Source organism: Leptodactylus fuscus, chromosome 7 (assembly GCF_031893055.1).
Source record: "Leptodactylus fuscus isolate aLepFus1 chromosome 7, aLepFus1.hap2, whole genome shotgun sequence".
Lineage (NCBI taxonomy): Eukaryota > Metazoa > Chordata > Amphibia > Anura > Leptodactylidae > Leptodactylus > Leptodactylus fuscus.
Genome location: NC_134271.1, coordinates 142,670,928 through 142,695,194, shown reverse-complemented (window position 1 = coordinate 142,695,194; position 24,267 = coordinate 142,670,928). Strand labels below are relative to the sequence as shown.

Below are 24,267 nucleotides of genomic sequence, written 5' to 3'. Positions count from 1 at the left end.
AGGACTGGGGTGATATGCTGGTTCTGGTAACACTAACCTATCTATCTGTTGGGCTGGGGTGATATGCTGGTTCTGGTAACACTAACCTATCTATCTGCAGGGCTGGGGTGATATGCTGGTTCAGAGGATACTCCCAAGTCCCTGCTTTCCATCTTACAGCTCGGTTAAAAAAAAAGCTGTAAGCACAAGTTCATCTTTCTCTATGAAGTAGTGTAACTTCTCTATTCAGCTGTAAAACCGAAGGGGCATTTCCTTACTTTATACTCTTTGCACTATAGCAGTGTCTCTTTCGTTTCAAAGCTGTTGTTATTTTCAAGCTCTCAGTTCTGTACCTTAATGGATGGGTAACCTGATGTAGTGTCTTATATGTGAAGACTTCTTCAAGATCCTCAAGATTTTTTTTTCCTTAGTTTTTTTTGTTACTTTATTTCCTTAAAGCTGTAAGTCATGTAACGTCCTCACAAGATACAGACACTGCTAACCAGACATGGGATTGTCTACAGACTCATCACAGCTAAGACTGGCCGGGCTCATCTTCATCATCTGTAAGTAACGTCATTGCATCTCCATTATTCTGCTCATACATAACATATAACGTAACAGGTTTATTCTATGGTCATTGCAATGTGTTAGTACAAGGCGTCTAATCTTTTGTTATGTAAAACCAATCATTGTAAGGCTCCATGTACACGGCCATGTGCTTTTTGTGCTTTACATTGTGCAATGTGTAGAAAGGATTTTAGAATTTCTTCTACTTTGCTGGTTTTGTATTACACTGAGATTTCATGTTTGCAGATATGCTGTTGGTGTAATATAAGCCAAAATGATCAAATATTGTACAATTTTTGATGAATTTAGCATATCTATAGGTCTAATACTTCTGTGCTCATAGTCTCGATGTTGTTCTAGATACCAGAAGTGACGCAGCCTTCATATGGCTTTATAGCAAGTTGTATTCGACCTTCACTGTTAACTGTTAGGCCTGGTTCACATCTGCATTCGCTATCTGTTTGGAGAGTCCGCTTGGGGACCCTCCGGAACGGAAACCTATATGCAATAAAAAGCGGTAACCTGGTAAAACACGTGGACCCCATAGACTATAATGGGGTCCAGGTGGTTTCCGCTCAATGTCCGCACGAATCATGTAGAGAGAAAAGTACTGCAAGCAGCATGATTTGTGCAGTAACCACACGGACCCCATTATAGTCTATGGGGTCCATGTGTTTTCCCAGGTCACCGCTTTTTAATTTGTATAGGTTTCCGTTCGGTGGGGGGGTCCCCAATCGGACTCTCCAAACAGATACTGAACATAGATGTGAACCAGGCCTTAGCTATAAACATGGTTGTAGTATCATTTTGGACAGCGCCTAGTGGTAACAAGGGTCCATTGACAATAAGATGATTACAAAGTGTCCCCCACTAGGACCACCAATGATCATCTGTAATCTGTGAAAAAACCTTTTTATTTTATTTTATTTTTTGTTTTTTTCTAATTTTTTTATTAATTTTACGGGTGTTTTATTATTTTTTTTTTATTTCTCCTCCACTTGCTGTTTTTGTTCATTCTTTATAGTGTTTCCATTTGACACTTGTGAGGTTTCATTATATATACCCCTTGGGGATTTTGGTTTTAGTCTTGATAGTGCAATTATTTTTTGGAACTATTTTTCTATGTCATTTGTTCATAGGGTTTGTTCATGAGCCCGTTATTTACTAATACCCACTTGTAGGATACTTTGTAGTTAATATTATTTATTACATATTGTTAGCAGTGGGGGAATGAGGTTGTTAGTCCGCGCCATCACTGTGGATAAGGGATCCTCTTCAAGCGTCTTCTTCCAGCGCAGGAGGTCAAACTTCTAGGCCTCGGGCAGAACCGACTGCCCATGTCTGCGGCCACAAGTCAAGCATTGTGGGAAAAGCTAACAATGTTAGCCTTCACACTGAGTGTATACTCAGTGTGAAGGCTCCGCTGCGGTTCCATAGGAATGAATGGAAGCAGCCGGCACACAGCCTTAACCCCCTGCACGCCGGCTGTGTGAATTCATTCTAATAGGAGACTAGCTAACATCTCTAGTAGCTACTTACCTGCAGAGATGGCTGGTCCGGTGCCCGGTGTGCTCGTTCTTCTTCGCCTCATTGCCCCCGCCTCCCAGGTTAGTGTTAAAGAGCTAGGAAGAAGGTGGGGCTTGTGGCTTAGGAGAGTGTGGGCGGGAACTGGGAGGGGAAACTTCACGTCTCCCCGCCCTGTACCCACCTACACTCTCCTAAGTGAGGCAGGGGCAGCGAGGCAAAGAAGACTGAGAAGACCGGGCACCGGACCAGCCATCTCTGCAGGTAAGTGGACACCAGGGGGAACTAAGTAGCCAGAGGATTAAAAAAAATCCTCTGGCTACTTAGTGATTTTAAAAAATCACTACACAGCGTGGATTCTAACAATTAAGGCGTTCAATGGTTAGATTCCATGCTGTATAGTGAATAGGATTGTTTTTAAAATCTGATCTCCGATTAGTAAATAAAATCCCATTGACTTGCATTGGGATCGAGATCGGAAGTCAGATTTCAAAATCGATCCTGAAAAGTCAAGATCGGCTCAACCCTACTGACAACACTTTTTTTTTTTTTTTTTTTTTTTTTTAATGTAGATTGTGAGCCCCACACAGAGCTCACAATGTACATTTTTTCCCCTATCAGTATGTCTTTTTTGGAATATGGGATGGAAATCCACACAAACACGGGGAGAACATACAAACTCCTTGCAGATGGATTTTTGCCCTTGGTGGGATTTGAACACTAGGACCCAACGCTACAAGCCTGCAGTGCTAACCACTGAGCCACCGTGTGGTCCCTCTACTGACAACACTTGTCTTATATTTTCCAGTTACTCTAGTTTAGAAGTGAAGTTTCTTCTTTACTCAGTTATTGTAGGTGTGAACAATCTCTCTTCCTGACCTGACAACATCAGAGGCTGCAGAAGACACCAGACCCGGAAGATTCCTGTCCTTTGTCTCTGCTTTGTACATAGTTATATCCTTATGTACCAGCTTTTCTATAATAACCAATGGCCTCTTTATTATTCCCATGTATTCCCACTGATCTTATTGGGTCCCCTATAAGCTGCCATTATCCCCATAGATAATATCTGGTAGGTTCATTGTCAGTGGAGGAGACTGTTGTACAGTATAAATATAGAAAGCTCTAGCTCTGGCACGGTCACACTTGAGGTTTCCCTTTTCTATCAGTATGTGGCTATTTGTGGTGTTTTGTTCTCTCGCCTGTATCTATTATTTCCTCTTTCACAAACCCCGAATGGAAATTCTCTATAGATTCACCATATAGAGCATTGTCATAGATGTGACTCTTTATCTAATCGTGGGAAGATAGACTTGTAGGACTATAAACGTTGTATGCAATGCTAGGGCTCGGATTGTTGCACAAAGGAACATATGAATCCACTGGTGGGCCCTTGAGCCCGGGTGGGCCATCTCCTTCATCAGCAGTGTATGGTGCAGAAGCCGACCTGCTAGTATCTTCCCTGCCTGAGTCTGTGCTGAAACTTCGAGTTGCCAAGTGACAACCTCAAAATCTTAATGATTTAGAGGTGATCTGCAAAGAGGAGAAGACCAAAATTCCTCCTTACATGTGCGCAAACCTCATCCTCAACTACAAAAACCGTCTGACTGCTGTGCGCGCCAACGAGGGTTTTACCACCAAGTATTAAATCTTGGTTGCCAGAGGGATCAAATACTTATTTCTTTCTGCAAAATGAAAATACATATATAATATATATTTTTTTATTTATTTTTGATATTCTATCTCTCACTGTTAAAATTAACCCCTTCCTGCTGATGGCATTTTTTGATTTTCGTTTTTGACTCCCCTCCTTCTAAACCCCATAACTTTTTTATTTCTCCGCTCCCAGAGCCATATGAGGTCTTAATCTTTGCAGGACAAATTTTTCTTCATGATGCCACCATTATTTATTCTATATAATGTACTGGGAAGCTGGAAAAAAAATTCAGAATGGGGTGGATTTGAAGAAAAAATGCATTTCTGCGACTTTCTTACGGGCTTCGGTTTTACGGCGTTCACTGTGCAGCCAAAATGACATGTCCCCTATATTCTGTGCTTCGGTACAGTTCCAGGGATACCAAATTTATAGGGTTTTATTTACATTTTAACCCCTCAACAAAAATCCAAAACTGTGCAAATTTTTTTTTTCTAAAAGTCGCCATATTCTGACAGCCGTAACTTTTTTATACGTAAGTGTACGGGGATGCATAGGGCATCTTTTTTTGCGGGGCCGGGTGTACTTTTTAGTTCTACCATTTTTGGGAAATGTTATTGCTTTGATCACTTTTTATTCAGATTTTTATCAAAAGCAAAACAGTGAAAAAACAGCGGTTTGGCAATTTTGACTATTTTTCCCACTACGGCGTTTACTGTACAGGAAAAATATTTTTATATATTTGTAGAGCGGGCGATTTTGGACACGGGGATACCTAACATGTATGTGTTTCACAGTATTTAACTACTTTTATATGTGTACTAGGGAAAGGGGGGTGATTTGAATTTTTAATACTTTTAATTTTTTTAATATATTTTTTACTTTTTTTTTTTATTAGACCCTCTAGGGGTGTTGAACCTCAGGGGATCTGTTCATTAATGCAATGCATTACAATGCTAATGCATTGCAATACAATGTAAAATAATCATCATTTCTTTTGCAGGCTACATAGAGCAGCCTGCAAAAGAAAATCACTGCAGACCGGCCTTTACAAGGCTCCCGGCTGTCATGAAAACGTGACGTCGGTCCTGGAGCTTGCCACCGGGAAAAAGGCGCCTTGGTCAGCTTTGACCTTGGCGCCAGAAGGGTTAATGCGCATGATCAGTGTGGATACCGACCGTGGGCATTACCGCATGTAGTTTGCTGTATGATACAGCAGACACCAGGCAGCTATCGTGGCCGCCTGACTCCTGGGTGGCCGCCATATTGTTTTTGGGGTTTTTTTTTCTATAAAATGTAGATTGTGAGCCCCATATAGGGATTACAATGTACTTTTTTTTTTACCTATCGGTATGTCTTTGTACAAAAGGAGGAAATCCACGCAAACACGGGGAGAACATACAAACTCCTGCAGATGTTGTTTTTGGTGGAATTCGAACCCAGGACCTCAGCGCTGCAAGGCTACAGTGCTAACCACTGAGCCACCGTGTTGCCCCAGGAAGCTGCCATAGTTAAGCACCCGACATCTGCCGTACTAATACGGCGGATGTTGGGAAGGGGTTAAACTACCTTTAACATTATAGACTGTTCATGTCTTTGTCAGTGGGCAAACTTACAAAATCAGCGAAGGGTCATGTACTTATTTCCTTCTCTGTACCAAATTTGCATGTTTTTTACTATTTTGCTGTTGCATTTATATTTTTTGTATATTTATGTGTTATAAACTTGATTCATGGCTTACATTATATTGTTTTTCTCTTTCAGCCATGTTCACAGGAATAACAGGTGAGTTGAAAAGAAAATTCTATCATAATATGTTCTCATGTTCTAAACTATCCCCAAAGCTAATGTGTGTATAAAAAATAATATAAAAAAAACAAAAAAACTTGCAAGTCTTCAGTAGGTGATACATTTTTTTAATGGTATCACCTACAGCGACTGATTTATGAGTACAAGTGCATGACCCTATTCAAGACTCTGGATAGTGGAATGAACCTTTCACTTGGGTTCATGTCTTTCTATACAAATCACTGAACTAAGACAGCCATAATGATAAAGACTCTGGGAACTGGGGATTGATTATTTGTTTTTATATGTATATAGTAATAAGCCTCTTTCCCCCTCCCTCCTGTAATCCTACCCCTGTGTCCAGTTTTATATATATATATATATATATATATATATATATATATATATATACATATATATATGCAGCCTGCAGAAAGTGTTTTTAGATATATCTGAAGAAGCCGAGAGGAAGCTTCGAAACGTCATATTATGCCATCATTATGAGTTAGCCATTACAAAAGGTATTGTCAGGACACGGAGTCGCCGTGGTCTCCTTGCTGTGCGGCGCCTCCCCTGGAGATGTGTTAAGAGTTCTGTTGGTTGTGCTTAGGTGATTAAGGGTTAATCTTTCCTTACTCTCAGTTCTCCATGCCTTTAGCCATCACAGGTGTTTTGGGTGTGTTTTTCTCTGCTGCTATTTAAACCCCACCCAGGCATGTATCCTTGCCAGCCATTCACTTTGTGTTTCCTGGTCTTCAGCTCTGTCAGATATCCTGTCTGTTCTGTGCCTTACTTATAGTATACCCAGCTTGTAATTGACTTTTCTTTGTCTCCTGATTTTGTACTTTATTCTGATCTCCTGGCTTGACCTCTTGCTCGTCCGACCTCGCCTTCTCTACTGTGTTTTCGCTCGGACATGTGTTCCTCCCTTGTTCCATGCTATTTAGTCTTTTGTTTTGCATTAAATTTTACACTGTGCTTTCTGCTTAGGTGTGACCCCCGTACTCCAGTCCCTAGCACTTTCAGGGCTTCCTCTTCCCTGACCCTAGCCGCCTGGACAGAAGCGTAGGAGTCGTGGCAGGCGCACTTCAGTTAGGAAGTGCATTGGTCTGCCTCATCTCAGATATTACAGCATAGTTATAGCTGCAGGGCCTACAACCCCTTTTGTCATTAGTTGCACAGTGTTGCATCCCAGCTGTGTCATCTCGCACCGCCTGACCCTGACTCCAATCCTTACAGGTATCACCTACTGAAGACTTGCAAGTTTTTTGTTTTTTTTTATATTTCATAACCACTGGCTAACACGGTACGAGAACAAACATTTTCCTTATAAATAATAATAATATGAATGGGTATGAAACAGTCCTGAAGTTTTCTGTCTCCTGCTCTGTTTTGTGCAGGAAACGGAAACCTGCAAAACGGACTCCCAGGCGCAGATGTGAATGAGCCCTGACTCTAGTTTCACATCTGTGCTAGGGTTTCTGCTCTTTGGGTCCTGTGCAGTTACCCGCAGAAACCAGCAGACCCCATAGACTATAAATGAGGTCAGTCAGGTTTCTACCCAAAAGATGCAGCGAGAAAAGTCCTGTTTGCAATTTTCTCTACGCATTTTAAAGCAAATGGGGGACGTAATCCCTGAGTGCTCACCAAGTGCATATGTGAATTTAGCCTTAGCTTTGTTATCTTTTGTATGAGGTTGTATGTGGTTTGGTAGAGGTTCATTGTGTGATGCTGAAGGGAAATGGTATAAGTGAGCTGGGCTTATCGGTAGGGGCATAACTAAAGCATTGTGGGCCCTGGTGCAAACTTTGCCTGGAGCCCCCAACTCCAACCTACAGCATATTTTTCATAGCGACAATGGGTACTGCTGCGGTATCTCAGATACTTGAAAGAGATTATCAATAGTATCCAAAACTGCGGTTATCTAGAATATGCTGAGTGAGTAGTGCAGTGCCACCATATATACAATACTGGGAGTTGCTTTCTCAGGGACACTGATCTGTGGGGGTGCTAACAGTCTAAGAGATCTAAGAAATCATTGGGGGTCCTGCCATGTGATGTAATTACAGCCTGTAATAATGTCACACAGCTACTATAAAACAGAAGGGGTGTGATGTGAATAGTGAAGGACCCCACACAGTATAATGTGCTCCCAACAGTGGCCCAACACAGTATATTGCTCCACAGTGACCCTATACAATATAAAACACTCTCAACAGTGGTCCCCACACAGTATAATATGCTCCACAGTGGATCCCACACAGTATAATATACTCCACAGTGACCCTATACAATATAACATACTCTCAACAGTTGTTCCCACACAGGATAATATATATAGTATAATATACTCCACAGTGGCCCACACACAGTATAATATGCCCTGGAGTCTGGAGCTGCTTCAGGCGAACCCCATGAAATCCATTTAATTTCAATTATTATTCACTGGGGTTTCTTCAGACTCCAGAGTATAAGTGGAGGCCCAGGGAGGTGGTGAAAAATAACAAACACTTACAGACTTAAAGTGGGTGAAATAAGTATTGAACATTTCTTCAAGTAAATCTATTTCTATACGTGCTACTGACATGAATTTCTCACCAGATGTCAGTAACAAACCATCCAATCTGGACAGGCAAAGCAATCAGACCATAGATGTCCATAAATTATGTTTAATAATGAGAAATAACACAGGGAAAAAGTAGTGAACACACCTACTAAAATGTATTTAATACTTGATGGGATACATTGGTGGGTAATGAAGCTTTAAGATGCCTCCTGTATGGAGACACTGGTGGCCAGCATTGTACAGGTGGGATTTTGGCTCATTTTTCCACAAAAACACTCGTCACATCCTGAAGGTTCGGTGGGATCTTCTATGAATTCTGCACTTTAGTTCTTTCCGTGAATTTCTATTGTATTCAGGTCAGAAGATTGGCTCGGCCATTCTAGCAGCTTTACTGTCTTTCTAAGAAACCAGTTGAGATTCCTTGACATGGTATTTGGGATCATTGTGTTGCTCAAATGTACCCTCTCCAGTGGCGTAACTACCACCATAGCAGCAGAGGCGGCTGCCACAGGGCCCGGGACATTAGGGTTCCGGTGACAGCCGCTACCTCTGGGGTTTTTTCTTTTCTTAATAGGCCATTACTGTAACAGGCCCTATTTACTTACCGATCCTGGTAGGGCCGGGATCGGTAAGTGACACCTCGGGCCCCACAAACACTATCATTATAATGATCGGAGGCCCGGGAAAGGTAAGAAACATAAAAAACACTGTTATTTACCTCTCCACGATCCAGGCAGACGTCTGGCCTAGTCGCCTGACGTCTCATGACCCCAGCCTGTGCTCCGGGTCATGTGACGTCTGACGTCATTGAAGATGGCCGACAGCGGAGGCCGCCAGCACAGTGGAGGGAACGGAGGCGGGAGATAGGTGAGTAACAGTGATTTTTATGTTTGTGTCCCCCCTGGGTCTCCGATTATTATACTCTGAGGTCTGAAAAGACCCCAGAGTACAATAATTGTTTATGGGTGTCCACAGTGGGACATAATACTGTGTACAGGGGCCACTATGGGGGATAATACTGTGTGCAGGGGCCACTATGGGGTATAATACTGTGTGCAGGGGCCACTATGGGACATAATACTGTGTGCAGGGGCCACTATGGGGACATAATACTGTGTGCAGGGGCCACTATGGGGGATAATACTGTGTGCAGGGGCCACTATGGGGGATAATACTGTGTGCAGGGGCCACTATGGGAGATAATACTGTGTGCAGGGGCCACAATACTGTGTGCAGGGGCCACTATGGGGGATAATACTGTGTGCAGGGGCCACTATGGGGGATAATACTGTGTGCAGGGGCCACTATGGGGACATAATACTGTGTGCAGGGGCCACTATGGGGACATAATACTGTGTGCAGGGGCCACTATGGGACATAATACTGTGTGCAGGGGCCACTATGGGGCATAATACTGTGTGCAGGGGTCACTATGGGGGATAATACTGTGTGCAGGGGCCACTATGGGGGATAATACTGTGTGCAGGGGCCACAATACTGTGTGCAGGGGCCACTATGGGGGATAATACTGTGTGCAGGGGCCACTATAGGGTATAATACTATGTACAGGAGCCACTATGGGACATAATACTGTGTGCAGGGGCCGCTATGGGGGATAATACTGTGTGCAGGGGCCACTATGGGGACATAATACTGTGTGCAGGGGCCACTATGGGGGATAATACTGTGTGCAGGGGCCGCTATGGGGGATAATACTGTGTGCAGGGGCCACTATGGGACATAATACTGTGTGCAGGGGCCACTGAGGGACATAATACTGTGTGCAGGGACTACTATGGGGCATAATAGTGTGTGCAGGGGCCACTATGGGACATAATACTGTGTGCAGGGGCCACTATGGGGGATAATACTGTGTGCAGGGCCACTATGGGGCATAATACTGTGTGCAGGGGCCACTATGGGACATAATACTGTGTGCAGGGGCCACTATGGGGCATAATACTGTGTGCAGGGGCCACTATGGGACATAATACTGTGTGCAGGGGCCACTATGGGGGATAATACTGTGTGCAGGGGCCACTATGGGGGATAATACCGTGTGCAGGGGCCACTATGGGGAATAATAGAGGGTGCAGGAATGCGTAGGAGGGGGTCGGTTGAGGTGTTTGGCATTGTCCTCAGTTGGGGGGGGCCCCATGTCAAAATTTTGCCACGGGGCCCCGCCATTCCTAGTTACGCCACTGACCCCCTCGTTTCATCATCCTGGTAGATGGCAGCAGATGTTTATCAAGAATTCAAGAGGGGAGAGGGGAAGAGGAAAAAATACAGCCCATAGTCCAGGTCAAATATATGTATAAGAAATGTATTCAATTAGATAAACCCAAACCGGAATACACTCACATTCCTAGTAGGAGCTGCAAATGTTGCACGGATATAGCCCCTCGGTCTCGGGCGCTCCAGGCATTAGTTGGTTCCAAAGTGAAATCCAGCAAGCTGCAGCTTCTTTAAAATCCACAAAAATTTATTTGAAAATTACCATTAAAAATACACAGTGAAAGTCGTGTGGCACATACTCCTAGGTACAGAGGAAGTATAGCTGACGCGTTTCGGATATTTAATCCTTATTCGTAGCAGCTACGAATAAGGATTAAATATCCGAAACGCGTCAGCTATACTTCCTCTGTACCTAGGAGTATGTGCCACACGAATTTCACTGTTTATCAAGAATGTCTCGGTGCATTTCTCCATCTTTTCTTCCTTCGAATAACAGCCCCACACTATGATGTTCCTACCTCCAAATCTGTTACTGTTGATATGGTATCTCTAGTTAACCAGGGGCCCTATACACCTCCAGGTACTTTGGCAGAGGGTGCGACCATAATCATTACACCACTATTTATTGGGATCTGGTCTACCGTAAGTAGATCCTGTTGTGTTACAGCCATAAGGTGTATCCCCACTTGTATCTCACGCATTCATAGCATAAACACAGGATATGCCATATATGACTCTGGGATTCACACCATTCTAAGGATAGGGTTCCCACTAGATATAAAGAGCTGATTGTGTAAGGGCACCTCTCTCAATTCACTATCAGATAGGACTAACTCTTTAAAGGTATACAGCATAAAAATGAACATGAATCCAAATCATTCATTTATCTGTGATATATCTGTAGGATCTACTGTCAGACCTGTGGTGACCTTCTCTCCACTCTGGAGCAATGTCTTATTTGGAGACCGTATAACAATGACCTGTGATGTGGACGGCGCTGTACAGGGAGACGTCACATATACCTGGTACAGGAACAACCAATCGATCCATACGGGGAAGACTTTTACCATTGAGTCTGCCGAGTCCATACATGGTGGGGATTACCAGTGCGGGACCAGTGAGGAGGATATTAGTGAGGAGGTGACGCTCTATGTTATGTTCGGTGAGTCATGTAATATATATTGTACAAACCAGTCATATAGTAGTAATACAATTCACATGGGATCACCAGACAGTAATATGTTATATACAGACTACAGCTGTGATATTTTGTTCTTTAGGTCCGGTCGTCCTGCAGTCACCACCCTATATATATGAAGGAGATGACCTGGCACTGAGATGTCACAGCCACTACGAGGATATCAGGGGGACAATATACTTCTATAAGAACAATGAAATAATCCATTCATCTACCACTGACTCTGAAATCCTGTATAGAAACCATATAGATGTGACTGCTGTATACAAGTGTACAAGACAAGTCATTACTACTTACTATACTACATACAGCGATGAGACTGAGGTCACTGCTCCAGGTAAGTGATGGCCAACTGTGTTTATTAACCCCTTCTGACATGCCTGTACAGCAAGTGCTAGGTCTTTAAAGACGGCGCCTCCCCAAAGCTGGCTGGTCTCTATTATATTACACAACGAGGAAGACACTGTCAGCAGTGTCTATGATCAGAAGTGACCAGATCGTCTGATAGGTCACCTTCACTTTCAATGCCATTTACGAAAATCCATTTCCCCCCAGCACCGGCAGCTAGATCAGCCTAAAAAATAATGCAGGGTGTAAATAACTACTGTGAGGAAGATAGCTCGGTAGCAGCAGTGGTGTGGACCCAACCAGCCAAAGACAGGGATACAAAATGTACAGGAAACAGGTTTATTTAGAAAAGACAGAAAAATAAATAAACCTTGACTTCAGACACAAAATGAGCAAAATAAAATACAGCCTTAACTTCAGACAAAGCAATAAGAAACAAGATCCTGCTCGTCTGAGCAACTAACTAAATAGTAACAATAAATGATGTTTTGCAGGACCTGCTGCCTCACCCATGGTGACCTTCTCTCCACACTGGAAAAAGATCTTCACAGGAGACTCTATAACAATGACCTGTGATGTAATCAACTATGGGAGATATTCCTGGTATAAAGATAATAGATTACTGAGGGAAACTGAGAAGTCTATGTATATCCAGTCTGCCAAGAAAAGTGACAGTGGGAAATACCAGTGTAGAACCAATTCTGGTAGTAGTCCTGAGGCCAGCCTGGAGGTCAGAGATGGTGAGTTCTTTGGGGTAGGTATTTATCATAGTAACATAATGTATAAGCCAAATGTTAAAAAAAAAATATAGGGGTTTATTTTCTGGTATGAGCTCTATGTATGAGATGACTGGTATGGAACACTCCAGGGGTGCAGTGGTCAGTGTGGTCAGGGGTGCGGTGGTCAGTGTGGTCAGGGTGCAGTGATCAGTGTGGTCAGGGGTGTGGTAGTCAGTGTGGTCAGGGGTGCGGTGGTCAGTGTGGTCAGGGGTGCAGTGGTCAGTGTGGTCAGGGGTGCGGTGGTCAGTGTGGTCAGGGGTGCAGTGGTCAGATTCTCCAAAACATGACTAGATATCTAAGCAACCACAATACACACTTTATATGATGCAACACACATTTTTAGCTAGGCATTTAGAGTTTAGCTGCTCACAGAAGAGAAGTGTTAAAGGGATCCTATCATTAAAATCCCATTTTTTTTCTCGATCACATGTAGGAATAGCCTTAAGAAAGGCTATTCTTCTCCTACCTTTAGATGTCTTCTCCATGCCACCGTTCGGTAGAAATCCCAGTTTTCGTCTGTATGCAAATGAGTTCTCTTGCAGCACTGGGGGCGTCCCCAATGCTGCGAGAGAAATCTCCAGCACCGCCTCCATCTTCTTCAGGAACGGCCTCTGTGCACAAATTCTTCCGGAGCTGTATTCAAACTTCTACGCATGCATAGTGGACTCGGGCAGAGCCGACTGAACTTGTGCCATTTTCTTGTGGCCCCTTACTCCAGCTTACTGTGTGGCCGCTGACACCAGGTGGGCATGTGCAGTCGGCTCTACCCGAGGCCATATGTAGCCATATGAGGGCTTGTTTTTTGCAGGATGATATGCATTTTAATTACACCATTTCGGGTTGCCTTTAACTTATTCAGTAAGGTTTTTTTTTCTCTTTCTGGAGGAATTGGGGGGAAAAAAATCAATTCTGGCATTTTTAACATATAATTTTTTTTTCCATTCACCATGCAGCATAAGTAACATTGACTTTGTGTTATTAGTTGGTACAATTACAGCAATACCTAATTTTTTTTTTTTTTTTTTATGCATTGCTAATTTTGCAGGATAAAAAGATCCATTTGGTGAAAAACAAATCCATCTTCGGAAAGGCGTAACATTTTTATTTTCTTGTTAACGCAGCTGGTTAATATTTAAGCTGTGATATATATATAAGCTGTGTATATAAGCTGTGATTTGCAATGGAGCCATTTTGGGTTAGATATTTTTTACTTTTTTTTGGCCCAATAGGGGATTTAAACCAGCAATCTTTTGAATGATACATAAGTATTGGAGTGTATAATGGACTTTAGTCCATGCATACGTATATGTTGACAGGCCTGGCCAATTGATCCTGAAGCACAATCAAGGCTTAACAAGATGGCAGACCTGGAAGTGCCGGGTTGCTTGGGTCATGATTGACCTCAGCATCTAAAGGGTTAACACCTGCAGTTAGAGTTAAGCTGTTACCACTCAGTGTCAGCTGTATAATACAACTGATAGCATATCCCAATGGCAGATCTGTCTTCACTGTGAAGATGGGTAGAGCTCACAGATCAGATTATATGGAGGTCTATGGGGAGAGGAGAGTGGAAGAGGAGCCCAGTGAGTGAGAAAGAAGCACAGACACAAGCTGCCACAAGAAATTGTAGGATTTCTAACACTGTTCTAAAAGTTTTGTAGCAGGTCTTAGCAGGAGTGAGTGTTATGTGAATAAAGCTCTGGTGAGCGAGATATGTTGCAGTAATCTGCTCCAGGATGCCAGTTTCTCTGTGCTTATCACTCACTCCACCCTTCTCTCTCCATAGAGTTCTAAGAACTGTAGCCTGTCTTCACTGAAGCAGTGAATTGAGCAGTTTAGCAGGCAGGAGAGGAGCTGATAAAAGCACACAGAACCACTTTCCTTCGATAAGATAGAATACAGATTTACTTATATTCACCTAAACTGTTCATGTACAAAAACTATTTCAAACAGTTACTCTTTAAAGGGGCTCTATCAGCAAAATTATGCTAATAGAGCCCCACATAAACGTGAATAGTCTTTAAAAAGGCTATTCAGGCACCGTAAATGTTATATTAACCCCTGGTCCCGTTTTTAAATAAAAGTATTAAAACATATATGCAAAACTTACCTTACAGCTTCTTCTCTTTAAATCCCACTCCTGCATAGTAGCGCTTCCCTCCGAAGCGCTACTGCTCAGGCTCACTCGCAAACTGCCATTAAGTAAAATGGCGAGTGAGCCTGCGCAGTAGGCTCATCACCATTTTACCAATAAACATAAATGAACCTACAAAATTAAACATATTAGGTATTGCTGCATCTGAAAATGCCCGTACTATTAAAATATAGAAGTATTTATCTTGTATGGTAAATGCCATAAAGGAAAAAAAATGTGTTTATCGGGTTCCAACTATTCTCTCCTCTCCTTCGTTGTCTCATCTCCATACAAAAGTAAGGGATGGAAAATTCCACCGCATAAAGTGTCATAAGACATACAGAAGCTAATCTTGTTTCTTCTGGACAAATAGATGACTGTGTTCCTACCTCCGGAGTTCCTCCTGTGCTATTATGTTATTCCACTATATATTCCAGGCCCGCTCATCCTGCAGGCTCCTCTTATAGATGATGGATCTATCCCATATCTGAGATGTCACAGTCGTCCTGAGTATTCTGTAGAATGGACACAATTTTATAAAGATGGCGGATCTACAGGAATCAGAAGATGGATATTTATATCTCACAAGACCACTGGTAACTGGGAGATACAGATGTGAGCAAGTACTATCCGGGACTTCTGTACTTGATGCTGAGTCTGCCCCGTCTTCTGTCGCCATCAGAGGTAAATCTTGTTCTTTACATATAACATAAATCTATGATGTACATCTTACAGGATTAAGGATATCACTGGTAACTGTGTACACTAATGTTAAAGAGCTCAAAGACTGGCATGGGCCCACAACCATCGTCATTGGACCATGGAACAATGGCGGCATGTGGTATGGTCTGATGAAAGTGTCCAGACGGGAGGTGGCTCCATCATGGGCTGGGCCATGTTCAAATGGTCGCATTGTCCAGGTGCAGGGATCAATGACCAGTGTGGGATACATGCAACTTATGGCAGACCATCTGCACCCCTTTCTGGTGTTGGAGTTCCCTGATGGGGATGCTGTGTACCAACAGGACAATGCAACATGTCATTGCTCGTTGGTGGAATGGGACTGGCATCATGAACACACCAGTGACCTCACAATCCTCAATTGGCCTGTTCGCTTGACCGACCTCAACCCCATAGAGCATTTATGGGATGCTGTGGATACCAGTGTCTGCTCCATAGACCCAGCGCTATCTACACAGGACCAATTGTGGGCTGCAGTGCAGACTGCGTGGATCAATATCCCTCCAGAACTCTTCCAACACCTCGTGAGGTCCATGCCTCGTTGTCTTGCTGCAGTTATCAGGGCTTGCGGAGGGGCGACCCGCTATTAACGGCGCTTCCGGTACTTTCCCATGATTTTTGGCCACTCAGTGTATAAAAGGTTTTAGGACACTGTCAATATATCTACTAATATTAGCCCTAATAACTACTAAACCTGCGTGAGGCTGTCTACTCCTGATTCAATAGGGCAACCCTTCAAGGGATCCTGGTAGGTCACTAGGATTCTTGTCATGGACAATATAGCACTTCTGTTTCCACTGCATGTTGAGACACATTTCTTTACATTGTGGTCCATCCATAACCACATTGTTCTCTCCTTGTCAGAGGACTTTTGACATTTTATTAGGGCAGTACCTCAGATCTGCTCAGTATTAGCCATCTGCAAATGATGACCAAAGCGCCAGGATGGGGAGTGACTAGAGGAGCCAAGTCTAAGAGGAGACATTTGTAGGTTTGAAGATCCTATAGGTGACTGCTCTGACTGCTCCTTCATATTCTCTGATACCTTGATCCTGTATTTACTCCTCCTATTAATGAATTTCCATTATCTTTCCCCTACAGATCTGTTCTCCAGGCCAGAGATAAGACTGACCCCATCGAATGTTACAGAAGGTGACAACATGACCCTGACATGTGACACGAGGCTTAGTCCACACAGACAGACCACAGAACTGCAGTTTGCTTTCTATAGAGATGGGCGGGAAGTCCGGGGATTTCTATCATCTAATAAATATGTTTTGTCTGCTGAGCTGGAGGATTCTGGGAATTATTCCTGTGCAGGAAGAACCGGAGACAACAGAGTCTGGAAGACAAGTCAAGATTTACCAGTACAGATATACAGTGAGTATATAGTGTAAAGTAACATATATATGTAAGGTCAGGCTCTGTTCATTATTTTATAATTTTCAAATATTTTTTTAAAATTATTTCAAAAACATTTTTGGCATAACAACAGGCTAGGAAGGGGGTGGTAGAGGGGTAAGGAGGACTGTAGGGGCTCTTGGTATTCGCTCCTGTTGGAATATTCTGATCTGCTCATTCTAGAATGGAATGTTCTATGTATAGAGGGATCTTCCCTGATCTACTGAAGGCGGCCATCTTTAAAGGGGTTGTCTGGCCACAAATTGATTTTTCATAGTCATGACCTATACACAAGATAGGTCATCAGTATGTGATTTTTGGGGGTCCAACAACCTGACCCTGCACAGATCAGTTATTCCAGCATCCACGGAGTACCAGAAGCTACTAGTAGAGCACATGCAACACCACCTCTATTCAGGTAGTACAAGCAGAGCTGGAGAAACCCATATGTCATGGACGAGGCTTCTGCGCTGCTCCTATTACATGAATAAGAGCGGTGTTACCCACAATCCCCTCCACTTGCAGATTCGGACACCCAGGGGCTGCTGGAACAGTTGATCTTTGTGGAGTCTGCGCATAGACCCCCACAGATCACAAACTGATGACCTATTGAATGGATAGGTCATCAGTATGAAAAATCAGTCTGGGGCTGGACACCTCCTTTATGCCCCTTGTAAAGAAACCCCCAAAAACCAACCCAGATGCCTTGAGAAGCTACAAATCAGCCACTATTATCCTCTTAATAATAATATTAATAAATGTTATTTATACAGCGCCAACATATTCTGCAGCGCTGTACAATTTGTAGGGTTCAAATACAGACAGATGCATTACAAAGAAAGTCATTTCACACAATGGGACTGAGGGCCCTGCTCACAAGAGCTTACAGTCTATGAGGTAGAGGGGGTGATACAAGAGGTAGCAGGGGCGGCATTGCTTATGCAGAGGTCAGACACTTCTGTAATAGAGGTGACTGTCATTACACTGTTGGGGGCATAGACCCCCAGAGCTTATGTTGTTGTAGTTTCAAATTAAATAACAGGCCAAGATCGGCTACAGCCATCTTGAACCTGGAGAATCACAAAGACACAGATGGTGGTGTATCAAAATGGATTCTGCTTTATTGCTACAGTAAGGTAGCATTTATACAGACAAAAGCAGGTTGGACTTTGACATGATTGGTTATAACATAAGCTGTGGCACATGACTATTGGATATGGTCTGCATCTCATTATTACACTCCAACCTGGGATGACCTTTCTCATGACATAAAGAAGAATCTACAATATTTATGTGTAAACCAACATCTTACACTAATTCTAGATGTATATATCACAGCACGAGAGATAATGATCACATGTTATCTGACCAGTCCGGTCTGTGGCTAAGGATCAACTGGTTATAGAACCTGTTATGAGATTCTTACCACAAACAGATAAGGAGTTATAACCCAACCATCAACATTCCACACGCCTTATCCCCTAAAGGGGTCTCTTAGACTCTAAACAGACATCCTTATGAAGCTTATATAAGAAAAAGGTTACAAGATGGCTGACAGAATACAAGATGGAGGATGTGATCCTAACAACACAAACATAAGACTTTATGAGCCATCGACAGTCGTCTCCTTTAACATGTGGATGGAGCTTGGACCTATAAAGTTATCCTGAGATGACATCATATCATGTGGGGAAATGTGGGAGCGGGGAAAGAGGAGGGTTAAGGGTTTACGTTATCACAATGTCTAACGTAAACCCTTAACCCTCCTCTGTCCCCGCTCCCACATTACCCCACATGATATGAGGCCATCTCAGGATAACTTTATCTGTCCAAGCTCCATCCACATGTTACAGGACACGACTGGTGACGGCTCATAAAGTTTTATGTTTGTGTAATGACAGTCACCTCTATTACAAAAGTGTCTGACCTCTGTATAAGCAATGCCGCCCCTGCTACCTCTTGTGTCACCCCCTCTACCTCATAGATTGTAAGCTCTTGCGAGCAGGGCCCTTAGTCCCATTGTGTGAAATGACTTTCTTTGTAATGCATCTGTCTGTATTTGAACCCTACAAATTGTACAGCGCTGCGGAATATGTTGGCGCTATAGAAATAAAATTTATTATTATTATTACGTTAGACATTGTGATAGGCTTGTCTGAAAAGATGCGTCTTTAGTTTGCGTTTGAAACTGTAGAAATTGGGAGTTAATCTGATTGTCCGGGGTAGAGCATTTCAGAGAAGTGGTGCAGCTCGGGAGAAGTCTTGTATACGAGCGTGGGAGGTTCTGATAATAGAGGATTTAAGTGTTAGGTCATTGAGTGAGCGGAGAGCACGGGTTGGGTGGTAGACAGAGATGAGGGAGGAAATGTATGAAGGTGCGGCATTATAGAGAGCCTTGTGGATGACAGTAATAACTTTATATTTTATTCTATAATGAATAGGCAGCCAATGTAGCGACTGGCACAGACCGGAGGCATCGCTGTAGCGTCTAGCCTGATAGATGAGCCTGGCCGCTGCATTCAGAATAGATTGTAGAGGGGAGAGTTTAGTGAGGAGAAGACCGATTAGTAAGGAATTACAGTAGTAACTGAATGAATCAGAGAGGCAATAAGTGTCTTTAGTGTATCTCTGGTAAGGAAAGGACGTATTCTGGAGATGTTTTTGAGGTGGAGGTGACATGAACGTGTGAGTGATTCAACATGAGGGGTGAAGGAAAGGTCTGCGTCAAACATGACTCCTGCTGCCTAGGAGTTATAGTAAGGCCTGAGACTGCAATGGATATATCAGGGACAGATCTGTTAGATGGTGGAAACAGTAGTAGTTCAGTCTTAGAGAGATTTAGTTTCAGATAGAGCGAGGACATGATATTAGAGACAGTCACTGGTGTTCTGTATGAGTGCAGGGGTGATGTCACGGGAAGATGTGTATAATTGGGTGTCATCAGCATAAAGATGGTACCTGAAGCCAAATCTGGTGATGGTTTGTCCAATGGGGGCTGTGTAGAGAAAAAAGAGCAGGGGGCCTAGGACCGAGCCCTGAGGAACCCCAACAGCAAGGGAAAGAGGGGAAGAAACAGAGCCCGCGAATGATACACTGAAGGTGCGGTCTGAGAGATAAGAGGAGAACCAGGAGAGTGCAGTGTCATTGAGGACGACTGAGCGGAGTATAGTGAGGAGGAGATGATGGTCAACAGTGTCAAAAGCTGCAGAGAGGTCCAGAAGAATAAGAAGGAGAAGTCACCATTGGATTTAGCCATTAGGAGATCATTGGGAACTTTTGTGAGAGCTGTTTCACTAGAGTGCAGAGCGTGGAAACCAGACTGTAAGGGGTCAAGCAGAGAGTTAGCAGAGAGATAACGGATTAAACGAGAATATATTTTATTTATTTATTTATTTTATATTTTAAACGAGAATATATTTTATAGCCTTCTCTTCCTCGAGAAGGCTATAAAAACGGCTATCCAACTAGATACCAGACTACAATGACCCTTTCAATTTGGCTACAGGAAAAATCATAGCACCGAATCAGTGCTATGACCCACTCATAGCCAGAGATAGTTGAATGCCCCATCCTAATTCTCTTAGACCTTTCATCAATATCTGACACAGTTGACCATGACATCCTAATACATAGACTTAAGGAAGTTTGAAGAATTGATGGGTCAGTTCTTCAGTCGTTTACTTCTTTCCTGCTAGAATACAGTGAATAGAATATAATATTAATATATATTGTATCATTCTGTTTTATGTGACATGACATCTACTGTACTGTATATGATAATGAAATTATGTGCCCCTTTTATAGAGAGGGATAAACATGGACTTGAAATATATCTGTACCCAACAGTCTCTGTGATACTGTTCCTCATCTTCATTATATCAGCTTTTCTGATCTTCAGACACAGACACCATTTGTCCAGATTATTTCCTAAAAGACACCGAACCAGAAATCCCGAAACAGGTAACCTAGGATTGAAAGAATATAACTACTATAATACTGCTCCAATGTACAAAAATCCAACTACTATAATACTGCTCCTATGTACAAGAATATAACTACTATAATACTGCTCCTATGTACAAGAATATAACTACTATAATACTGCTCCTATGTACAAGAATATAACTACTATAATACTACTGTAACATCTCTGCCTGTTCGGGTCACTGCGCCACCCTCTGCTTGCATGCTGCGGCGCCGGAGGCGTGTGCAGTTTGACAATCTGCTTAAGGTTTTTAGTTGCACTGTGTGAACACGGCTCTAGTCCTTAATTGGATTTGCACCACACCCGTCTTCTGCCAAGGTTGCCTCTGTTCATTAAGTGGTTAATCTGTCTTGCCTGTGATTGACAGCTTTTCTTCCTGTCAGGTTCTGGGCGGGTTCTTCCTTCCCTATTTAGTCTTGGCTCACAGTCACACTGGTGCCGGTTATTGCCTCTAGCTTTCTGGTATCTCTTGCGTTTATTTACTTGTATGCTGATCCTTGACCTCTGGCTTTCCTACTGACTATTCTCTTGACTCCGATTTGGCACTGCATCGCTCTCTTGTTACCGAACCCTGGCTACCTGACCTCCCTTTGTTGTTGTGCGTCTTGTCTGCGTTTTGTGTTTCACGTATTCAGGGAGGGTTTGTCCTCGTGGTTGTCGCCTATCACCTAGGATAGGGTCTGGCAATAGGAAGGGAAAGCGGGGGGCTTCAGTTTAGGGCTCACTGTCCCTTGTGCCCCTCTTCCCAGGGTTTAACAGTTCTGGGAATTGCTGTCTTAGCAATTCCCTAACAACTACCTCCTATGTACAAGAATATAACTACTATAATACTACCTCCTATTTACAAGAATATAACTACTATAATACTACTTCTATGTACAAGAATATAACTACTATAATACTGCTCATATGTACAAGAATATAACTACTATAATACTGCTCCTATGTACAAGAATATAACTACTATAATACTGCTCCTATGTACAAGAATATAACTACTATAATACTACTCCTATGTACAAGAATATAACTACTATAATACTACCTCCTATGTACAAGAATATAACTACTATAATACTGCCTCCTATGTACAAGAATATAACTACTATAATACTGCTCCTATGTACAAGAATATAACTACTATAATAATACCTCTTATGTACAAGAATATAACTATTATAATACTACTCCTATTTACAAGAATATAACTACTATAATACTACCTCCTATGTACAAGAATATAACTACTATAATAATACCTCTTATGTACAAGAATATAACTATTATAATACTACTCCTATGTACAAGAATATAACTATTATAATACTACTCCTATTTACAAGAATATAACTACTATAATGCTACTCCTATGTACAAGAATATAACTACTATAATACTACCTCCTATGTACAAGAATATAACTACTATAATAATACCTCTTATGTACAAGAATATAACTATTATAATACTACTCCTATGTACAAGAATATAACTACTATAATACTGCTCCTATGTACAAGAATATAACTACTATAATACTGCTCCTATGTACAAGAATATAACTACTATAATACTACTCCTATGTACAAGAATATAACTATTATAATACTACTCCTATGTACAAGAATATAACTACTATAATGCTACTCCTATGTACAAGAATATAACTACTATAATACTACTCCTATGTACAAGAATATAACTACTATAATACTGCTCCTATGTACAAGAATATAACTACTATAATACTAACTCCTATGTACAAGAATATAACTACCATAATACTGCTCCTATGTACAAGAATATAACTACTATAATACTACCTCCTATGTACAAGAATATAACTACTATAATACTACCTCCTATGTACAAGAATATAACTACTATAGTTGTAAATGGAAAATAAGAAGTTTCACTGGGGTTACAGTTTCTTACTCACTTTATGTTGCTAGTCCACAGCCTAGAAGACAATGTTGCTGGAGATGAGGGGACCAGATATGTGGAGATAAGACAGAACCAAGAAGGTAACTAGAGATTAGATCTGTCACAAATAACTAGACCAATAAATATGTAAGAAGCCTCCAATAATCACTATATGTACATGATATATAGAAGACATCCTATAATAAAAGGCATTCTTCTTCTTGAGATCTTACTTTTCATAATACGATGACGGTATACACCTATGTGATGCCATGAGAGGCGCTATATCAGTTTAGTAGGAATTCTCTATATACTCGGTGTAAGAAGCTGCAGCATCTCTCGGGCAGTGTTGTGTAGAGTCCAGAAAGCTCATAGGATCACATCATAGAAGAAGAGAACAGTCCCATCCATTGTAGCCTATAGACACTGAATGTTGGTTTTATTGTCTTTATATGTCTATATCTGCCACAGATCCCACCATAGCTGATAACGTCTCTTACACTTCTGTAGACTTCACTCCACAAGGTTAGTGTTTATGTCTTATATAACAGACTTTCTATATATACAATTAACCATTCACACTTGAAAACTTCTCATGTTTGGCCTTTATATTTTCAGCTTCATCCCTAATAGTAACTGAAAATGTGAGTATTACAGCCAAACTTTTTGGAATTGTTTTTGGAAGTGACAGATAGTGACACATCACACCTTTATAAATGGAGAGTATCTTGGCTACAACTTAAAGTAGCCTTCCATTAAAAAGACATCTTTGCCCCTCACCCATTTCTAAATGAGTCTGTGTAAAGGGTGATATAAGTAAATAACTTACTGACAGATATATCGTAAAGTTATATGCTCTCCACTGGAGCGCTGACCTCCTCTCTGCTCCTCTGATGCACACAGTGGCAGTAGTTGTTTTCAAAGGAGGATAAAAAAAAAAGTATTTTACTGGACCGCTACTGTAACGTCAGCTTTAGACCACCAGTAATGTCAATATAGTGGGAATGAGGACGTATTATGGGATGAGGGACATGTCTCAGAGGTTAAATGTAAACCTGGTAGGGGTCTGGTTAGTTACACCCATGTGCACTCCCATCGGGTTTGGATCCTATGTTTGGCCATAACACATAGACATTAGATGGTTGGCTGGTCTTACATCATTCTTGACTGATGTTGATCCTCTTGGTATAGACGCCTTAAGGCAAGGAACAAATGTGAGACAGAAGCCACATAATTAGGAACCAGTTTCCACAATCCTTTGGTCGGCAGGGTCTATAAGTATGACCATTGTAGAAGGCCTCAAACATGACATTGTATCCAATCTGTATCCTCCATACTCTACAGGTTATCTATTCATCCGTCAAGATTGGCGACTTTTCATGATCGACACCCCTGGACATTGGACAATTATATCTACTGGATATAGAATACAACTATGTTAG

The 24,267-nt window shown here is 42.0% G+C and overlaps 1 pseudogene; it reads left to right on the top strand.

Annotated features, from left to right (window-relative positions):
- Positions 1-487: 487 nt before the first annotated feature.
- LOC142214605 (high affinity immunoglobulin gamma Fc receptor I-like) lies at positions 488-24,267 on the top strand (annotated as a pseudogene).